Source organism: Corvus hawaiiensis, chromosome 2 (assembly GCF_020740725.1).
Source record: "Corvus hawaiiensis isolate bCorHaw1 chromosome 2, bCorHaw1.pri.cur, whole genome shotgun sequence".
NCBI classification, from domain to species: Eukaryota; Metazoa; Chordata; class Aves; order Passeriformes; family Corvidae; genus Corvus; species Corvus hawaiiensis.
Genome location: NC_063214.1, coordinates 21,275,230 through 21,294,972, shown reverse-complemented (window position 1 = coordinate 21,294,972; position 19,743 = coordinate 21,275,230). Strand labels below are relative to the sequence as shown.

Sequence of the window (19,743 nt, the reverse complement as noted above, 5' to 3'; positions counted from 1 at the left end):
ACTGCAAGCTTGTGTGACACCTTGCCTTACACACTGAATTATTATGCCACTGCACTCAGAGTAAGGGAAGTCAGCTTCTTGCAACTTAGTGTTACCTGCAACAAGTCTGATGCTGGTAGCACCTCAGATCCTGTGATTTTGGCCTTAAGGCTGTTGTCCTTTCCCACAGAACTCTGTTGAAAGGCTGGGTCTAGTGCATTTCTCCCTTTTGGCAGAAAAGTCACTTTAGGGAACCACTGGTATTTCTGGCAATTTTATTGGACATTACTCAGTTTCAGACACATAATAATGATAGGGCTGCTATATCATGCTTATAACACACATTTGAAGAGACTGCTTAATGCATGAACTAAAATCTGATGGTTCAACTGCAGAGTGCTCTTGCTCTTCTACGAACTGCATTTACTGAATAAAAGAGTAACAAAACAAAACACAGCTTTTCCTCTGTCAAAATTATGAAAATGTTTTTGAGCGACTTCAACATTCTTCTAATTAAGAAATTGTTTTTCTCTCTCAGAAAATAACTTAGAGTAATTATTTTAACAATCTAAAGGAAGTAGTTGCCACCATTTTGCTATTATTTACCTTTAAAACTTATTAATATCTCCACTTTTTTATTTCATAAGTTGATAGTCCTTAAATAAAAAACCTGGTTAAGTTTTAACATTTTGATCTTAGTTCCTGACTATGTTTTTACTTCAAGAAGAGTCTACTAAACTATCCAGTGGTTGAATGTAAAAGACTCCCGGAGGGCAGAAACCTACTGTGAGACTGGGTACTCTTTAGACCTGACTTAGAGCTTCTTAGTTTTGATGGTCAGTGTTAACAGAAGTGTGGAATATGCCCCTAATTCTGACATTTGCTTAGTATACCACCCCTTTTTTCTCAGGGAGTAAATGGGCTGAATATATCTAAAACTCTTATTGCTCCTGTCTTCAGAACCTGACTTAACACTTTGCTTTTTACTACAGACCAGACAGTCTTATGAGACCAATCTGCCAAGTGAGTAAGTTTGGTATTTTATCCCTATGCACATGTAGTGCATCACAGGCTAAATTAAAAATGCAGTAAAAAGTGAAAGAGAGTTACAAAGACAATTTAGATAGCACTGCTGCCACAATGCATCCATTTTAAATTCTAAATGCAATGTTTCAATCGTATATTCTCAACTCCTTATTCCTCCTCCATATCTGGTAGAAACACAATATCTGCCAAAAACTTACATATTCAACTTACACCACTTCCTGAGCCCTGAGTTCAACAATAAACCAAAGATTTCCTCCCTCATCCAAGGACAAACTACTTGCAGCTTCACTTTTAATTCAACTCACTGTCCGGAAAAAGGAACAGTCTTTTGGCCCCTAAACACCAGTCCTGAACACCCACAGGGGGCATGACTATTACTGGCTTCAGAGACAGGCATAAGAAGTAGTAAGAGATGAAAATCCTCACTTCACCCTGCTAAATCCACCATTACACTGTGGTTATGTGACAGGAAAAGAGCCAAATACCTGCCACTTTCATCCTGCTGAAGTGCTGAAACAGGGATTAGAGTTATATAATGTTGTAAAATAGGAATTCAGTGTGCTAAGGGAGGAATGTCTCAGTTCCCTTCCTTATTAAAATCACTGCTCACATGGAGGAACAGCACTGCCCCTATAGGAAAAAACGACAGCCAAGCCCTCAAAACTAACTCTCACCAGAGCACAGTGTTACAAAATCACATTCCAGAGTGATCACTGTGTGCCTGAGAATTTCTGCTGAGAGTAAAACTGTACAGCACGTGCCCTAGACTGGTGGAAATGTGGTCAGAGGTTTATTATGTTCTGGGTATTTTTCACAGTGCTCACATTTTGTTTATATTTGTGCATAAGACTCTGAAACAGACTGAAAAATGATTGAAACCAATCTGTACACAAGGTGAGCACAGCAGGATTTCTAAAGCATTTGCATAGAATTTGCCTTGGATGAGAAGTTGGCATTTCCAGTGTTCTCCTACACTTGCACAGGGACTTCTTCATAAATAAGCAGAGAGCAGAAAAAGAAGAAATTAAGGACTGAAAGAAAGTTAGAAGTCCTCTTCCTTAGCAGTTCTTAAGGCTTCTTAGCAGTTAACATGCTAAAGCTACCACAGTAGGTGTCAAACTAAAACTTGAAATCAGGGAGACCACACTGTCCTTACTTTTGAGTCAGGGCTCTGGAAGCAGGTGAAAGCTCCAGTGGGCTGAGGACACTGTTCACAGGGCTCTGGACTAGGGAACTCTGGTTTTCTCCAACCCTGCAGCACAATCCTAAAGCCCACTTGGTCCAGAAAGCAGGGAATAATGGATGACTATCCCAGCCAATTCAGCCAGGCAGAACAAAATTAGGCATCACAGCAAATTGAAAGCAAAGAGCTGACAGAAAACTTGCTAATAAGTTCAAGTAGGTTTGAGCCCTTCTACATGATGGTGGCACTAATACTTCTCCAGAAGAGAAAGGGTTGGAAGAGTTTGGAAGAAGTGGAGTGAAAACAGCTCGGGTATTAAATGTCTGCTTGTGCTTTGGGAACAAGAGGATATGTTTCTTGGAAAAGCATGGAATCCTTGACAGCCTGGCTGTGTAGGGTAGAGTGTAATACACACAGTGCAAGCCAAATAAATGTTGATTAAATAATCTGTTTTGTCCACTGGAGTTCAATAGTATCAGCCAGGGATGAACAGAAGTCATCCTTCAACATATTCCTTTTGTAGCAGGGAGACAAGTGAATTAGAGTTGCAAATTTTATTAAAGAGCAAATAAGAAGTGGTTGGTGGAGTGAAACTTTAGAAATTAATTAACTTAAACATGCAAAATCAAACAATTAACAGGCACTTTTGCACAAAAATAAGGAAAAATTGAAACAGACTAAAACTTTTAAGAAACACCTAGTGTTCTGTATTTTGGATTTTAAAAAAATGTTGGATATTTTACACTAAAATATCTAGTATTTCAGTGCTGGCAAGTCAGTATTCTGACTGGTGCCATCTTCAGAAATATTACATTACTTGAGAAATCTGCTAAAACAAAAACTTTATTCGGTGGGCTTCCTTTCAATGACTTTTAAGAGAAGCACATGAGAAAATTCAAAGCACCAATTCCCAGTTTCCATACATACTCTAAAGTACAGAAATTGATGCTGCACACAGCAGCAGTTCAAGATGCCACATAAATGATTGAGGTACTGCAGGAAAATTATTTGTCCAGATACTACCTCATTCTGATATAATATTATTTTAGTACCTGCATTAGTGTTACTGAAGTGCCATTTCCATTTATCTTACCTCTGCACAGCCACACTCTACCTGACTTTACACTCATCCATCCAAAAAAGAACAAGACAGTTGGTGGAATGCTACATTGCATTTAACCACCCTGACAAGAGCAGGGTCAGACATCCAACACTCCGGTCGAGGGAGTCTTATTATAGCAAATTTATGAGAGCAGATGTTGCTCCAAGCCTTGCAAGACTACGTGTTGTATTTGGCACACTGGAGTTAAGCAGCTACATTTTCTTGCAGCTGCATGAAGTAGCAATTGTACTGTTCTAACTACATGCTAAAAATGTACCACTGAAGCTAAGCTAGCATGATTAAGGGATCTGAAACCTTGGACAAACCCTAGATTTTAATACACTGGGTGAATAGCAGGGTCTTAGAATAACCCCTTCTTTTGGGTTTTTTTTGGCAGTTTAGAGAATAGGTGTTTAATCACTTCTTTTAAAGTCTTCTTTCTGAAAATAATTGAGGCTGTTTTCCATAAACAATGTCAGATTTATTGTCTTAACCCTATATTTATAAAATAAATTACCAGTAAATGAAGATGAACAAGAATAAATGAGAATTCTGTAGATATAATTTACATCGAGGCATTTATTTACAGAAAAATGTGGCTTGTAAAATTATTATTAGTTTTTCAAAATTGACTGCACTTACGATTTAAATCTTTAAAACAATAAAATAATCATTTCAGTGGGTATGGAAGGCAAAATCCCATGCATAAGATTCAGTTAAGATCACACTCAAATCTAGGAAAAACCTCATGCTGAAGTAAGTCTTCAGATTCATCTTGAAGTTTACAAAATGCCATGTACAATAAATTCAGGTTTTCCATGTGTTAATCTACCCTACTTTTGATTAAAAACAAGACTGTAGCTAACAAGTGTCAGATGCTACTGGTTCATCAGGTGCAACTGTCTCCTACTTTACCTTTGATTCTATTTTCATCAGAAGCAGGTCCACTGATGTTAATGGGTTTAAAATGGTGGAGCTGAGCTAGAAATATTTCCTTATTATTTATTTCCCATTTCAATCCAATACATTTTCAAACAGCAGCTCATTGTTATTATAAAACAGATTATGACACTGTCGTTATCTTGAACCACATATTTTTCTCACTTTTACTCTTCCTATTCTTTCCTCCAGCTCCTGGGGGATGGATGCGGTGAGGGTGTGAGAGAGTGGCTGGTGGGTAGCCGGTTGCCGGCCACAACTGCAGGAACTCAGGCCTTCTGATCAATGAATCAATATGATTATGCAGAAGCATCTTATTGTTTAAAATATACTCCACTAACACATCTCACAACTTTGACATAATACCTTACTTATACACTTTGCTTACTTATACATTTCACTTGCTTATCTTATGTACTTATACATGTACGTATCACTCTACTTACACATTTTCTTACTTACACTTTTTACAACTTCTTTGTAACACAGTACTTATGCATTTTACTTACTTACACATCTTACAATCTTTACATAATACACAACTTACACATTTTACAACTTATCCATAATACAATACACGTACATTTTGCAACTGCTGTGCATGAGATCACACATTGCTTGATTGGTTTCTCTATTTTGTCCCTGAGCTCCGCACGCACTTTTCTGATAATATGATTGGTTTTAATCCAGTGGAGCACAGTCCTTTTTAGCTATTCCTTGCTGTCTTGGAATTCAGTTTTTCAGCTTTTTCTTTCCCAATTCAGCATAGTTTACCTTTCAGTCCTTGATGAATTCCTGAGGGCTCTAACAGGTGGGGCTCCTGAGCCAGGCAAGCAGCATCAAGATGATGACAGCAACAAAACCCATCCAGTGATCAGCAATCAAGTTAGTCCAGGAAACCAAAACATCAAAATCTATACCTATCCCACCCCCAAAACCTTCAAACTGGAGCTTAAAAACCCTTTTGGTGCTGATGTGCTGCAGCTGAAGGTGGAAAGGGCAGGTGAAGCCAGTGAGAGTAATTCCAGCCTGGTCCTACTCTGAGGGCTCTGGTAAAAATAACTAAAAATGGTTTGGCTGGGGCACACTAGCAAGCGTTGTTGTGTGTTACAACATGCAACATAGAACAAAGGGATGTATATATGTAAGTACATACAAAGCATTTTACTAGATCTGGTGAAAAAGATTAAACTTTTTGCAACTGCTTTGACTGACTTAATTATCTTGAATTGTCTGTCTGCTGCTGGTTACTAAATAACATCATAACCAGATACAGAGACCTGTAAGAGAAATGGCTGAACTAATGAGAATGGAAGAACCCTGTTCACAGCTGCTGTGAAAATCTGAAGAAACAGAAGCAGCTTAAGCCTCCCAGGGCAGTGCGTGGTCAGCCTCTTTGCTCATTCTGCCCTTGGACATGCTAAGTCCAAAAGGAAGAAGCAGAAACAAGACTGATTTTGCAGGGAAAGCACTCAGTGGAGTGCAGGCTGTCTACTGGAGACAGAAACTGAAAACCCTGCTTGACCAGAGGAACAGATTCCTACCAGCCTACAATTTCCTGTCATTTACGTATGGCACATAACTGCTTCAACTGCCCTGTTTTATTGCCTGCTGGAAAGTGAGTGGGTAATTTCACACTTGCTCTTGGATATTACATTTATTATACAAAGCTTTATCTTAGAGAACTGTTATATATTTCAGAAGAACAGGGATTTGTAACAGAGCTTGTAGCAGGCCTTTATTACAGAGGTGATAGAAGTTACCATTTGAGAATAGCAGAGGCTTTTTCGCAGTGTAATTGGCATTGATTATCTTCTGTCCATGTGCACTGTTGCTTATCAGTACAGATGCCCCAGAAAGATGGTTTTATGTAGTTTCTTTGTGCAGTACTGTAACTTTCTTTGCCGTAAGAGAAAGTTGATTATCAATCACAATGAAATCAGACCAGCTACAAAAGTTAATCATAGAGCTAGATGTCTGGTGTAGAAGTCAAGGAAAGTCAAGAATTGTTAGTTCACAAAACAAGACAGGCAAGCTTCTAACTTAAGGCAAAAAAAAAAAAAAATCAAAACAAACAAAAAAACCCCACTCCCCCACCAAAGAAAACCAAACCCAAACACAACAACAGAAAACCAAACCCAACACCAAAACTGCCCTCAAATCCCCCAGAATTAAAGAAAACAAAGAGCTCCTGAAGAGCAAGGTGCTGTCAGGGGATGCAAAGGGCCCAGCATGAGGAAGAGCATGAAGTGCTCTTGTTCCTCTCTTGTGGCCACAGTGAGTTTTCAAGTGAGTTTTGACAAGGCTTAGCTATGCCATTTCCCCAAGTGTGTTGATGTAGCTATTGCCAACAAGGCCCAACAGATGATTAAAGGGATGAGGAGAGGAAGCAATGTCATGCTTTCCAAGGAGGGAAAGGATCAGGACAGATGTAACTTACTCCAGTTCTTAACAACACGTTCCTACAAATAGAAAGCAATACTGAAGCTATTACTGTCACCACTCAGGCATGATGAGAAGTGTTAAAAGTAATGAACTACCTATCTGAACACATAAAAATGAGGTAAAGCATGGTATAATGGTTATCAGACATGTCAGCTAGTTCTGAAACAGGGATAATATGTGTTCTGCAAACTATCCATCAAAGCTATCCTACATTATTCCATGTGACAGTTTAAATGGCTGATCTCAGTGCATGCAAAATTGCCAGATATCCAGGAACTTAAGAAAACCCAGGCCAGCTTTAACAAAGAGCCTGGGCTTAGCAGTAGTAAAAATTACTACCTTATTTTATTCTGCCAAAATGCCAGAGTTTGCATGGCTTAAAACATAAAAATGAGAGAAAGACTCTGTGCAGACAACCAGGCAAGGAAAAGCAAATCACAGTGTAAGATGTGTATCTATGTTTTAAACAGAGGCAGTGATAAAGGGCTAAAAGAAACTCCCATGGAATCACAAAACATAAGCATTGTGGGGGTGGCATACCTGGAGAGAATTATGCAGTAATTTTGAAAAGTTAATGTTTAAAGCATAACCATTTGGAATGAGTTTATAGCTATTCACCATTTACAGTACAACCAGAACAGTATCTAAGCAGGAATTAAAGACAGACTGGGATTGAATGATACAGGGTGGGTAAAACTTGTGTTATGGTGAATGCTTAATTAAAAAAAAAAAAAAAATAGTGTAACACAAAAAAGTGTCCTCAGGATGTAGTTGGTTTCGCAGCACCAAGTATTGTGTATAGATTCAACTTTTGTTTGCACATCAGCAGGCACAGGGGCCATCTATTACAGAAAGGATACAGCTAAGTGGGGAATTTCATTTGTAACATGATTTGGTAAGACCTGCAAAAATCAGGTGAGATGATACTAATTTATGCTGCAATTCTATCATTCATGCTGCCTCTTAAAAATGAGTTTATTTGCATACAGACAGGTATTCAATTGAAGGAAAAACATGGAACAAAATGTAAACAAAAGTAACACAACTATGGTTCATCTTGACAAAAAGGACTGCAACCAAAACAGCTTCCTGTGATACCACCCCAAAATGGATGAATTCCAAGGTCTGATAAAAAATGTAACATACCCTTGGAGCCTTGCTCAGTGCCAAACTTTGTATCCCTTATGAGAAACAGTTGTGGGCTATAAGCACTCAAAACTTTGCTGACATTTAGTTTGATGGACTTAGTTTGCTTTCAATCAACTCAGGAATGTTCTGCTCTTAAATTAACTGCTAATTCCTAATGCAAACCTACTGCTACTACTTCTTCTTGATTTGAATGTCCTTCTCTTTCTCCACCAAAGTTGCCAGAAATTGGTGCAGATTTCTTTTGTTCAATTAAAAATGACATTAGGATTTTTTTATGCTCTTTGTACTCTAAAAATCCTGTTTTGTACTGTGGTGAAATGCTACAACTAATTAATGAACATAACCTGTTAATACTGTCTAAGCTTTGCCTGATTTAACTTCTTCCTACACTTTGTCCTCTTGATTCTGGAGCATTCAGTTCTAAATATTTTCAATAAATTACTTTTGCAGTATTTCTTTATAATTTTGGAAACTGGCCTCTGCCTATCAAATTTCCATTTCTGAAAGTTCATACATTTTGGATGTCTTTATCTCTGATTTACTGTATCAGTAGCTTTTCTTTTTTTTTTTTTTTTTTCCTTTGGAAAGGGGGGTAAAGAGAGAGTAAAAGATAAACCTGCTATTTTGAGGGTTTGATATTTTTCTAAGTTGTTTATATTTGTGTAATTACTTGTAAGAAAATATTAATTGAAGTTATAGATCAGATTTTTCAGTTGACTTTCACTGCATCACCAACCTTATGTTTTCAGGAACAAGTCAGCACTTTAAGACAGATGATCCACAAGTAATTAAGGCAAATGATACCCCAAGCCAGAGACTTAGAGTGCTCAGTCACCATATTAAGAGTATTACTGGCTTTTAGACTTTCAAAGTCCATCCGTGTTACTTTTCCTGCCACAGCACAGCCTTTTGTCATGGTTTACAAGAACCATGGTAAATTCATATTTATGCACAAATGCTTTCAACCGGCAATGATAGTACAGCACTGTAAGACACCAGTTCAAAAAATGTTTTTTTAAGCAGCAGGAGGTTTAGCATCACCCCCGTGTTCAATTCTGATACAATTTGTTACCATACAACAGCTCTGGCGTTTTAAAGAAATTCCTCACACAGATAATTTCTGGATCATTGTTTTCCACATCAATTTTAACAGCATCCGCGGTTCACAAAACAGGTGATTTCCTTGAGATTGGGAAGAGGTACCTGCAAAATTACAAAGGAATTAAGCTAGGTTGGAGCTATTTTTACCTTAAAAACATGTATCTTGATAGCCTTCACAATCTGAAATCAATCCCTGGGATGTCTCCTTCTCTGTGTCACATTACAGAATATGTTTCTTTTTGAAAAAGTCTTGAGATTTCTAGAGGACATTCCAGATGTGACTTACTTCTATGCCTGGGGTGCATAGAGATCTTAAATACATTTCTGGGTAATGAATGAACACATCTCCATGCTAAAAAAATCCCAGTTCACAGTTCTGAAAGTGACAAGCTTTCAGGAGAGAGGCATTTCTTTAAAGCACCATTTTCTTGTGCAACATCCTGCTTGCAGTTTTCCTAGAAAAACATTGAGTGAAACTGGATGCTTTTACATTTCACTGATTGACTACTATCGGAAAAAAAGTTTTCAATTAACAGCTTATTGGCTGGCAAGCCTTTATCTTCTTGGTAGCACTTAGGTTAATGACAGGTTAATCTTCCTAAGACAGATCTGACACACCTCTTTTTCAGGAAATCAGAAAACCAATAAAACCCTTATCAGTTCACATGTGGCCACATAATGCCTCTCTACTACTTGCTGCTAGTATGACCAGGCATTATTTTATCAGGCTAAATCAATATTTCTCGTAATCTTCAGCTGGAGTCAACAATAGGGAAAAACAAATAAACCAGAATGCAAACAATCATGCTCATACTCAATAAAGTTGCAGTGAAAGGAGGATAAATTAAATGCAAGGGGATAAATGTTTCTCAACCTTTTTGAGTGATCAATGTACATCCTGAAGCATGAAGACTAACAGCATCTATAAGTTTTTACCCCAGCCAGTTTAACTAAAAGCATTACTCATGCCATGCCTTATAATTTAGACTTGTATTAACATACAGCTTTATTTACTGCTCTCTGGCATTCTATTTCTTCTAGCACAACAGAGAAATGTGGGGCAAGGTGAATTATAGGAGCTGTAACATCGCATTATTTTCCCAATTGTATATACATTAACGTTCTGATCCCTTTCAGGAATGAAATCTGTAGTGAGAGAGGCCTGGTCTCTATCCAAGACAAAGCCATTTGCTTAGTTCACACAGACACCCTTCCCCTGTCTTTAATTGTTCAAGATGTATGTGTGGGTGGAGTTTTCAGCCATGTGAAATAAAAGCACTTCTATCTTTTTGACACTTGAGGGAATGTGAGAACAATCTAATTGAAGAAAAGTTAATTTTTTGTTCTGAATAAAAAAAGGCAGCAAAGTACAATGAGCTGTCTCTAAAATGGTTTGGGAGCTTTTCTAATGGAAAAACATAAATATAATAAAACCTTCACAGATGCAATCCAATTAGTCCTCTTGTCAAAAGCATGACCTGCAGTAGTGTAAGAGGTTATTGCCAAATCTAAGAAGCTTTAATCCTGAGTTGATCCAATCACCATAATAAAATTACCACGGCAGAAGATGAGCTTCATCATCATTTGTGTGCTAAAAGATGAGTGGAAGTATTTGTGTTTCAGCAAACAAATGGCCTTTTCCAAAGCACTTGCTAACTATACTCTATAAGCCATACAGGTGCTCCTGAATTTGGTATTTCACGCAGCCTTTGTCAACAGCAGTAAGAAAAGTAAACGTCTTGCTCTCAACTATGAACTGGTTTCAAAATGAAGATGTTAAAACATGTAGCCAGTATCTATAATTACAAGAAAACTTTTCACTGAGAAATGAGATACAGTAACATATATCACCATATTTGCAATTTTAAGATCAGTATACAGGGTAAAGGTCCTAGGAGACCAGTTTTTTAATAGACACCAAATTCTGCATGCTTGAGGGAAAAATATTAATGGCTCCCTGAATGACCACTATGACAATTGTGTTTTGATGTGCAGCAAATGTGAGTGAAACAATAGAGAGTTACATGAAAATAGGTGTGTAACAACAGCAAAAGGAGTACACACCTCTTTCTGGGAGACTTGGATATTTTTCCAGGGAAGTTAATGTCCATTGAAGTGCTAAGAAATGCCATAATTTATACACTGAAACCTAACCAAACCAGGTCAATATTAAATGTGTTAATTCTTCCTGTAATGCCAAATACCACTTACAGAATACAGAAGTTTCTGCAACTGCACCTTAGGCTGCTCTTTGTTCGATCTGATTTTTTGGTCTTCCCTACGTGGTATTTAACAGAACAGATTTAAAAAAAAATTTATTTTACTGTATTTCCTCTTCCATGTGCCTCCATGTGTCAAATGACAAAGGGAAAAACTTGTGTTTCAGTGACACTCTGGCCTGTGTACACAAACGATCCCCTGGGAAAAATCAGTGGTTCTTTAATTATATAAAAATTACCTCAGAATTTGAAATGAGGTTTCTCATGTTCTTGGAAAGCACAAAAGCATTTACTATACACACTCAAGCAGCATTTTAAGGCCAGGGTTTGTTTTGTTTGTGCAAGAACCCTTTTAAAAATACTGAGAACAATTTCTCTTTCAAAAAACTTACTCTTCAATGAGTCTGAAACAAGCAAGATTCAGTACATGGGGCCTCCTTACATCAGCCCCTGCTTTGTCACAAATGCCTTTTAGAGGTCTGCCTTGCCTTAATCTCTCAGTATTTAGTGCACGAAGCTTTAGTGAAGCTACCATGGTGGCCCAGCACCTTGAGAGCATCACAAAACCCAGCTCAGTGGCAGCCCAGGAGACAACTGTGGTGTGCAGACCTGTGTGACTCTCACCTGCATGCCTCTTCCACAAGGTGCATGTGTCAGCCATCGAGCAGGGCTCACAAAGAAAGAATTTGCCAGACTTCTGATTAGGTCTGGCAAATCAGTTTTGACAGCATTTGCACAATCTTCACTGTTTCAAAACCACGTTTGAAACTGCTTGGTTACAAAAGAAACACTTCGCCAGTGCAGAGCTAAAGGTAAGGTGGGGAATGAGGGACTGCAATACTGTATCTCAGGAGCAAGGGGATGATCCCCACGGTTCAAAAAGAAAACACAATATGCTCATCATCCAGGTGATCTAGTTTTCTTTGGAGATGGAAAGTCTCTATCCTGACTATGGTACCTTTTAGAGTCCACTTTTTGCATGTGGCCCTTTTTCCCTTACATTTCTGGGCAGAGAAATGACAGAATTGATCCCTCAAGTAAAATTCGTTTGGTGCTTGCTTTTGTGACCATCCATGTACTCCTCAGAGAAAGGAAGAGGCCAGCTATGCTGAGATCTGCACCACTTCTGCTTGGTTAGTCTACTTAAGAGTTATCACTGTTTGATTTTACAGAGTAACTCATGAATAAGTGCAAAGTTTGACTTTTTCTAGTTCCCTGCTAACACTAAATGGGTTTCCAACCAGGTAGACAGCCCCTGTGAGACACAGCATGATTTTTTCTGGGGACGAGTTTCTATTTTGCACAATGTAAAGCCAAAAGCCGCTTGTGTGCATGGAGTATTTTAATTTTTATTCTAGCACTGTTTCGTTAGTATTTGTCAGAAAGCATGAAACCAAACAAAGACATTTGTTCATGGGGCTATGCTGCCTCCAGAATGAAGACCTAGCTGTTTGTGGCCCTAGTGAAAAGCCCTCTAGGAAAAAGGTGCACAAAATTTAGGCACTTAATTATGTATGCCTGTCGTTAAATAGTAAAGACTCACTGAAAGACTGTTCAAAAGGTTAGTGAGTGACATTTTAAGTTAATGCTCAGATTCAGCATGCCCCCTGATGTAGCAGCACAAAGAAACAACTACAGAAATAAGCTGCAACCTGCCTTTCCAAACGTCTAACTACCCTTATAAAAAAAAAGGTCACTTCAGCTGTGGACACCTGCTTTCTCAGAGATCATTCACCCTGGGTCTGTTCTGGTGACATCAAACCACCTTTCCCCTGCAGGGCAAACATACAGACTGCAGGCATACAATTTCCTGGGCATTACCACCTGAACTCTGTATTTTCTGTTTTTAGGAAACTTAGGAAATGAGATTATGAAATGTCCCTTCACTTTTTCTTCTCAAAGGTCTTGAGGTTGGCTGTTAACTAAACTCTCCAGAAGACTGGAGGATGAGCAGAATGAAAATTTATCAAATAAAAATACTTATCAAAAATGGGAATAGGACATGAGCAGTTTGAATGGTAAATTTTCATAGATCACACTAGTCCAACACTAAATTATATCTCTCCTTGGGATTCCTTAAGAGCTATTTTGCATACATTTTCCACACATAGAAAACACGTTATGCGCAGAAGGTATTTCTGTAATATTCTTTGCATGAAGAATACTGGCTTTGTAAGAGTGGTCACTCAGCATAAAATTCTATTTGGACTTTCTTGATGGAACAAATGCATGTATCAATTTTGTAAGTGTAAGGCCAAAATACTACAGGTAAATTTGTGATCTGGTTCAGCCCAAGGGCCCTTCTCACCACCTAGTCTGTTCCCAGAAGTGCTATAAGAAAATTCTAAAGGGAGAACAGGAACATATTACCATATGTAACATTGCTGTAACAGCTTTCAGCTACTTTCAGCTGATTTTTTTTACGTGAAACTTCTCTCCATTTAAAAAAAAAAATAGCTAAAGTATGTTTATACATGAAAATGAACACAAATTCTCAAAAATGCGAATGCATTTTTACTTCCTTTCTGGGAAAAAAGTTAGTATCACTTAAACTATGTGCTACAATGGCTATTGTCTCTTCTTTTTTATCTTCTTCTTTCCTAAGAATAAAGGTTTGCACTGCATTTTGAAAAGTATATATTATGCATCACTTTTCTGCATTGTGCTATCACTACATTTTAGGAATTCATTTACTATTCTTTGATAAGTGATTTAATTCCAAGAAGCATGCAATAAAGAGCTTAACCCCTCTTCACTTGAAAATCCTCAAAAGATTTTGTCATTCAAGAGAGAATTTAGAAAAAATGGACTCTAGCAAAAGCAATGATTCTTTACTTGAAAAGGCTGTGTGTCTTGGGGTGACTTTTTGATGTATATCCCATATCGCTGCCCTATGCCCAGAAATTAATTTTTGTGCCTTTCTATGCCTTTAAACTGAGCTTGAGAGGGGGGAAGAAAAACTGAGCAAAATTTTTTCAAAGCAGTTTGCAGCTTGTTCAAGGTCACACAGAGACAGAGACTTTTTTCAACTGTGGCAGGACAGCGAGAGGGAAGGGAAGCACCCAGCTTGCTTTCTTTCCAGCCAGCTTTCAGCAGCCTTTTTTCCTCAGCTCCTTTTCCTCCGGAGAGCTAAACTTTTGTCTTCCTGGGACTTTGTTTTTTTCCTTTTCTCTCTGCTGGACTGTTTCAACATCAGAATACATTGGGAGGACTTTCCACCGAGTCCTTGGCCCTGGAGGTGGGCCCACCACCCTGTCCCAGCTCCAAGGAGGGGGGAAGAGAGAGACTACAGAGGGACTCTGAAATTTTCCCAAGTTTCTCTCAGCAGAGCAAGAGGTTTTATTATTTAGCATCATAATCCCTTTTCCTGTGTGTTTGTTAAATAAATAGTTTTTATCTCTTTCACTTTCCTTCAAGGAAAATTTTTTTTTCTGAACCTGGGGCGGGGGGTGGTTGTAGCCTGCCTTCTCTCAGAGGATATATTTCTAGATTTTGCCAAACTGGAACACTGTGGTATAAAGAGGTAGTATAAAGCCACCATGATAAAATGCACACGTTTGTCAAAATTCCTTTGGATCCATGCACAGCTGAAGTGTTATTCCTTATTCCTTTGTACAGTGGAAAAACCATTTATCTTAACTGCAAGGGTCCTTTGAAGGTATTACCACCAAGATAAAGGGAAATTCAGAAGATGTAGTTATATTTAGATTTTTCAAGAGCAATTGGCAAGGGATTTCAATCAAAGAAGGTACAATGGAATATGGAATAAAAGAGCTGTCCAAAGAACAAAAAGAAAAGCTTCATAGCAGGAAGCTTTCAGTTCAGCAGAGGTGGCTCCAATACCTGCACCTTTTCTATCCTCCGGAGAGGCAGTTCTAGGAGCTAGAGACTGCCCTCAGACTGAAAAGCCAATAGTTTATATAGTTTAGATAAATGTGAGATATACTAAGAAAAAAATATTCAGTATGGCAGTAACACAAGTGTATCAAGTTAACTTTTAAAGTAAAGTTTCAGCACTTGTATGATAGCTGGTTCTTGGTGATTCATGAAACCTTTATTTGCTTCATTTATGGACCATCAGTGCATTCCTGTATTCTACATGCTCTAAACTCTTAACTTTACTAAATCCTTCTTTCATAATTCTTTTGGGAGAGCTAACAACTTGGCATAAATGAAGCAGGATTGAGTAAGAGCTGCAAACATTGGGCTAAATAGAATGTAGAGATTATGCTACTAGGCAATTAAATACCAAGATACAGAAGATATGCACAACAAAACCAAAGTAATCAATGCTGGAATAGACAAACTTCAGAACAAAAAAGAAGACTAGATGAAGACAAAAGTAATCTGTTGGTTAACTTGGTGAGAAGCAACAATCCCGAAAGAAATTTTAAGGAAATAATACTAAGAACAGAAGAGGTGTGCATTTGGTAAACTGAAGGAGAAATTCTGAAATACAAATAATTTGACTTGTAACTTAATTTATTGGTAATTTCTGATCAATGTATCAACTATATAGGGAGATGTAATTTGTTCGAGAGAAGAAAGAAATATAAATGGAAACTTTGATATTGAGGAACTTGTTTGTAAACCCCTTAAGAAGAGCAGAAAAATTATCAAATATACAGATGAGCTGAAGGGATAAAAGAGAAGAGTATTACCAGCCTTGCAAAGAACATCACAAGAGCTGGAGTCAATGTGCTTTCCTGTAGCTGGAGTGATTTCAGCTTTTCTATTAGAAACAGATTCAAAAATAATCAACACAACTACTGACCATTCTTATGTGAGCATATTTCTGGCTGACGACTTGTGCAAGACTTGAGATGTGTCCAAGAATCTGATTCTTATATAAACTGTAGTCAGAAATCCTTAATAAACCAAACAGATTTTGCCCAGAGTGCAGTGGTGAAACCCTAAACAAAACTAACTTACCTGAAATGACATGACTTGAATGGAAAATCTGACAAAGCAACAGGTAGATAGATGTCACTATGGAGATAAAAAACACATGGGCTATGAGACTGAGGACAGGCAAAAAGGGATAATTCAAAAATTTAGGATAGCCAAAAATGCAGTTAACAGTGAAGCAGAGAGAAGCGTCCATGATGTAGAAGGAAAGCCTGATCTTCTGAAGTGAGGCATAATGGAGTGAGTGGAGTTGGGAAAGAAAATGAGAGTGAGAAGATACCAAACCATACCCTGCAGAACACCTGCAAGTCATGAGTAATGGTAGAATGGTGCACTCTTTAATTCCCACTTTACCAAAGAGCTGGAAAGAAAGCAAACATTTAAGAAACAGTGTGCAAAATCCATCTTCCTCAACTACACATGTTCAAAGAGATAAAAGCATAAATGGGTCCCAGCAATGGAATAAGGCTCTTGAAAAGAGAGTGCTTACTGCTCTGGAAAGAGAAGTCCCTCTTTCTGAAGGAAGCTCCAATAGCTGTCCCTCTGTCACAGAGCAGGCTGCGGTGCTGAGACCCAGGCTCTGGAGGTGCAGCCCTGTTCAGCTAAAGAGCAGGTGGTGCCAAGGCACAAACACTGCAGCTCCAGCTGCTGCAGGGGGCAGAAGGGTTTGTGTGACACTGCACAGCTGTGAGCAGACAGTGCAATGGACACAGGAGAACTGATTTCATATGGATTAACTAAATCAGCTTCATATTCGCTTGTGAGGCTGTAAAGACAAATAAAATATGAAATATTTTCCTGTCCTTTTATCGCTACCTAGCAATGGGTAGAAATTACCTGAGGTGCTGTGTCTTCATTGTCTTCATCTCTGATTATTAATACCAACTCTGTCAAGCATCTTCTTGGAAAATAGCAGAATAGTTTGAAACAGAGCATAACATGACAGAAAGATGGAATGAGGTAGTCTAAAAATGAACATGCTAAGTAATTTTTAGAACTATGCAACCACTGCATATCTAGTCGATAAGGAAAATTTCAACTGTTAAGACAGCAATTAGACATTAAATATATTTAAGGAAAGTCTTATGATCTCTTTTTCCCTCAAGAAAAGACAGATCCAGAAATCAGGATTAAAAAGAATGGTATTATGCATCACAAAATTATAATTTGACCAAACAGTAATTTTCTGTTCCCTAAATATGGCAGAAACAAGCAGATGTCCTTGTTCACACTATTAGAAGTTTGTTGATGAGAACAAGAACTTTGTCATCTGAAAAACACTAAGCTGTACAGTTTTGTGATGCAAATTCCTGTGAACAGCAGATGTTTATTTACCCCTTGTCCCTTCATCTAATGCAACAGTTCTTAATGGAAGAATTCTCCTTGGAAACCAAATGCTGGGCTTAGGCTCAAGATCCTGAAAGACATACTTGCATTTGAACTTTTTTTTGACCACTCCAGACTCAGGAAGACAATTCCATAGCAGCATTTAGGAAATGGCTTGGCTGTAAACTACTAATATATCCTATTCCTTAAAACCTAAAATCCCTAAACTTATTACTACTTTAAAGCAAACATTGACTTCTGTATTTCAGGTTTAGGAAGAAGAAGGTCTATGTCTTTCAAACTGGTCAACATCTGTTTCATTCCCAGCAAACTTGGTGTTTGGCAATAATTTCAGATGTTATTAGCATCTGCATTGCATTTGGATAAGAGGTTACAGCAGCTGATTGCACGTTCCTAATGCCTATATGAAAACTCCTGAGTTAAGAAAAATTTCAAAAAACATTCATACATTAAATGTAGTATCATTGTTTCAATGCTTGTACAATCAGAATATTTTTTGTGGATGGATTTAGAAACTTTTTGTAATTTTTAAAAAATTTTATTTTAATAAAAGGTGTGTTCAAACAAATAACCTTTAACTAGGCAATGGTAACCCCACAGTTGCCATGGTACAAGTACCATGTGGCCCACAATCCCTTTAATCATGCTGCTTTTTTATCTTTTTTTCCCAGGAGATAGGGAGGGAAGGGAGCCCAGAAAATAAACAAAAAAATTCTGGTGCTCAGTTCTCAAATACGGACTGCGTTCAGCAGAACTTTTCAAAGACAAACCACAGATGAGTCGAAAGCTGGATAATCTTCAAGTAACAGCTCACCTGGGACTGCAGATTTTCCAGTTGCTTTTGATGTATCTCAATTGACTCTCTTAAGATGATTCTTTTTGTCATTTGACAAATGTAGTAGTTTCTTCAAAGTGCTCAGAGGAATAGAGTGTAAGCACCCCAGTCTATCACACCTACAGGATATAGCCAATCAATACATGAGAAAGAAGCAGCAAGAGAAGAATATTATGTGCTATCATTATCTCGCATTACCTGGCAAGAAGTTATCTTTAATGATTTAAAGCACAGCACTGTTCTCACACGGTATTGTTCTCCAGAGTGACTGGAAGAAAGGCTTTGTTTTATACAATAGATCCTTCTCTGAATGCACTCCGCATCATTCCTGTTAACATCAAATGATAAAGCAGGCATTTTTAATTTTAGCTGTCAGCTCTAGGAAGCATATGCTTCTCAGAGACAGGCACTGCATGCACAGTACCACTGGTTACTAGGTCTGCAAGAAAGGCTAGTTGTTAATTGCACTGAAGGCAGGTAAAGGTCACTTTTTTGTAAAGATGGTGCTAAAATTATACAGCCAGAATAAAGCACTGATGTGAAGAGACTGGTTGAGCATCACAGGGACAACAGCTTTTCCATGTCACTTAGTTTCTTTTAGTAGAGCAACCAGAAGCAAGGTTTCATATGATATTTTGTTTGCAAAGTTAATTTTCAGACTAGAACTACACCATGCATACAGGTCTCCATCATGACTTTGTACCCTCTGCCCAAAGAAAAGGGTCCCCAGCTCTCGCCGTGGACAAAAAACGGGGATGCATGTCTCCTCCACTTCCCACACAGAACAGTTTTTGATAAGATCCCACAAAGCTGCCTGGTTTTCAGTCACATATCCATTTACCCTCAGCAGAATGAGGCCCTGGGAACTGAAACTATGAACATGAGAGAAAGAATTGGGTGACTCGAAAGTTTAAGTTCACTGTTAGGCTGGGTCCAACAGCAGCCATCAATATTTGGTGTATGTTTGCTGAGATGGAACAAAACCACACCCTATTATTAGGTCATGAGAGTGAACTCATCTGAGGGAATTTGCTGTCAGCTGTGGCTTGTCAAAAGATGCTGTGTATTTTACTCTCTATAGCTATGTATAACGGTATATGTATGCATTAACAGAGCAAATCAGAAACACAAAACGTCATTGAGCTTCCACACGTGCTTTTACTGGGTGTGATTTATTACTGTAGCAACACTGAAGGTAACCAATGGAGAAACAGCTATGTCAAAAGGACTCAAGTGATGAATTAGAAGATTCATTTCCTCCAAAGCCCTGGGGATTTTTGCACAAGTCCTTAGAACCTCTGCCTTCTACACTAGAGGAGTATGTTTGAACTCTCCATGTAAGACATTAATCTGGGGGCAACCAGAGAGAGCAAACCAAAGCAGTTACCAAATTATTGTAAATGTGGGAGCTAATATCTAACCCTGTGCCCCATTTTTTTATTTCTTTTGAATAACATGCTTAACTGCATCCTTCATGACCAATCATTTC

General features: G+C 38.2%; 1 long non-coding RNA gene across 8 annotated transcripts in view; it reads right to left on the bottom strand.

Moving 5' to 3' along the window:
* Positions 1–237: 237 nt before the first annotated feature.
* LOC125321857 overlaps positions 238–19,743 on the bottom strand; it is a 30,142-nt gene continuing 10,636 nt past the window's right edge. For 5 of the 8 annotated variants that reach the window (XR_007201708.1, XR_007201707.1, XR_007201710.1 and 2 more), the window contains 5 exons: positions 18,453–18,582; positions 18,234–18,373; positions 16,097–16,153; positions 7,556–9,047; positions 238–6,227 (listed from right to left, as the gene is read on the bottom strand). This is a non-coding gene — a long non-coding RNA (uncharacterized LOC125321857). The remainder of the gene's footprint in view (positions 6,228–7,555; positions 9,048–16,096; positions 16,154–18,233; positions 18,374–18,452; positions 18,583–19,743) is intronic. The other 3 variants (XR_007201711.1, XR_007201714.1, XR_007201712.1) reach the window with 2 other exon arrangements.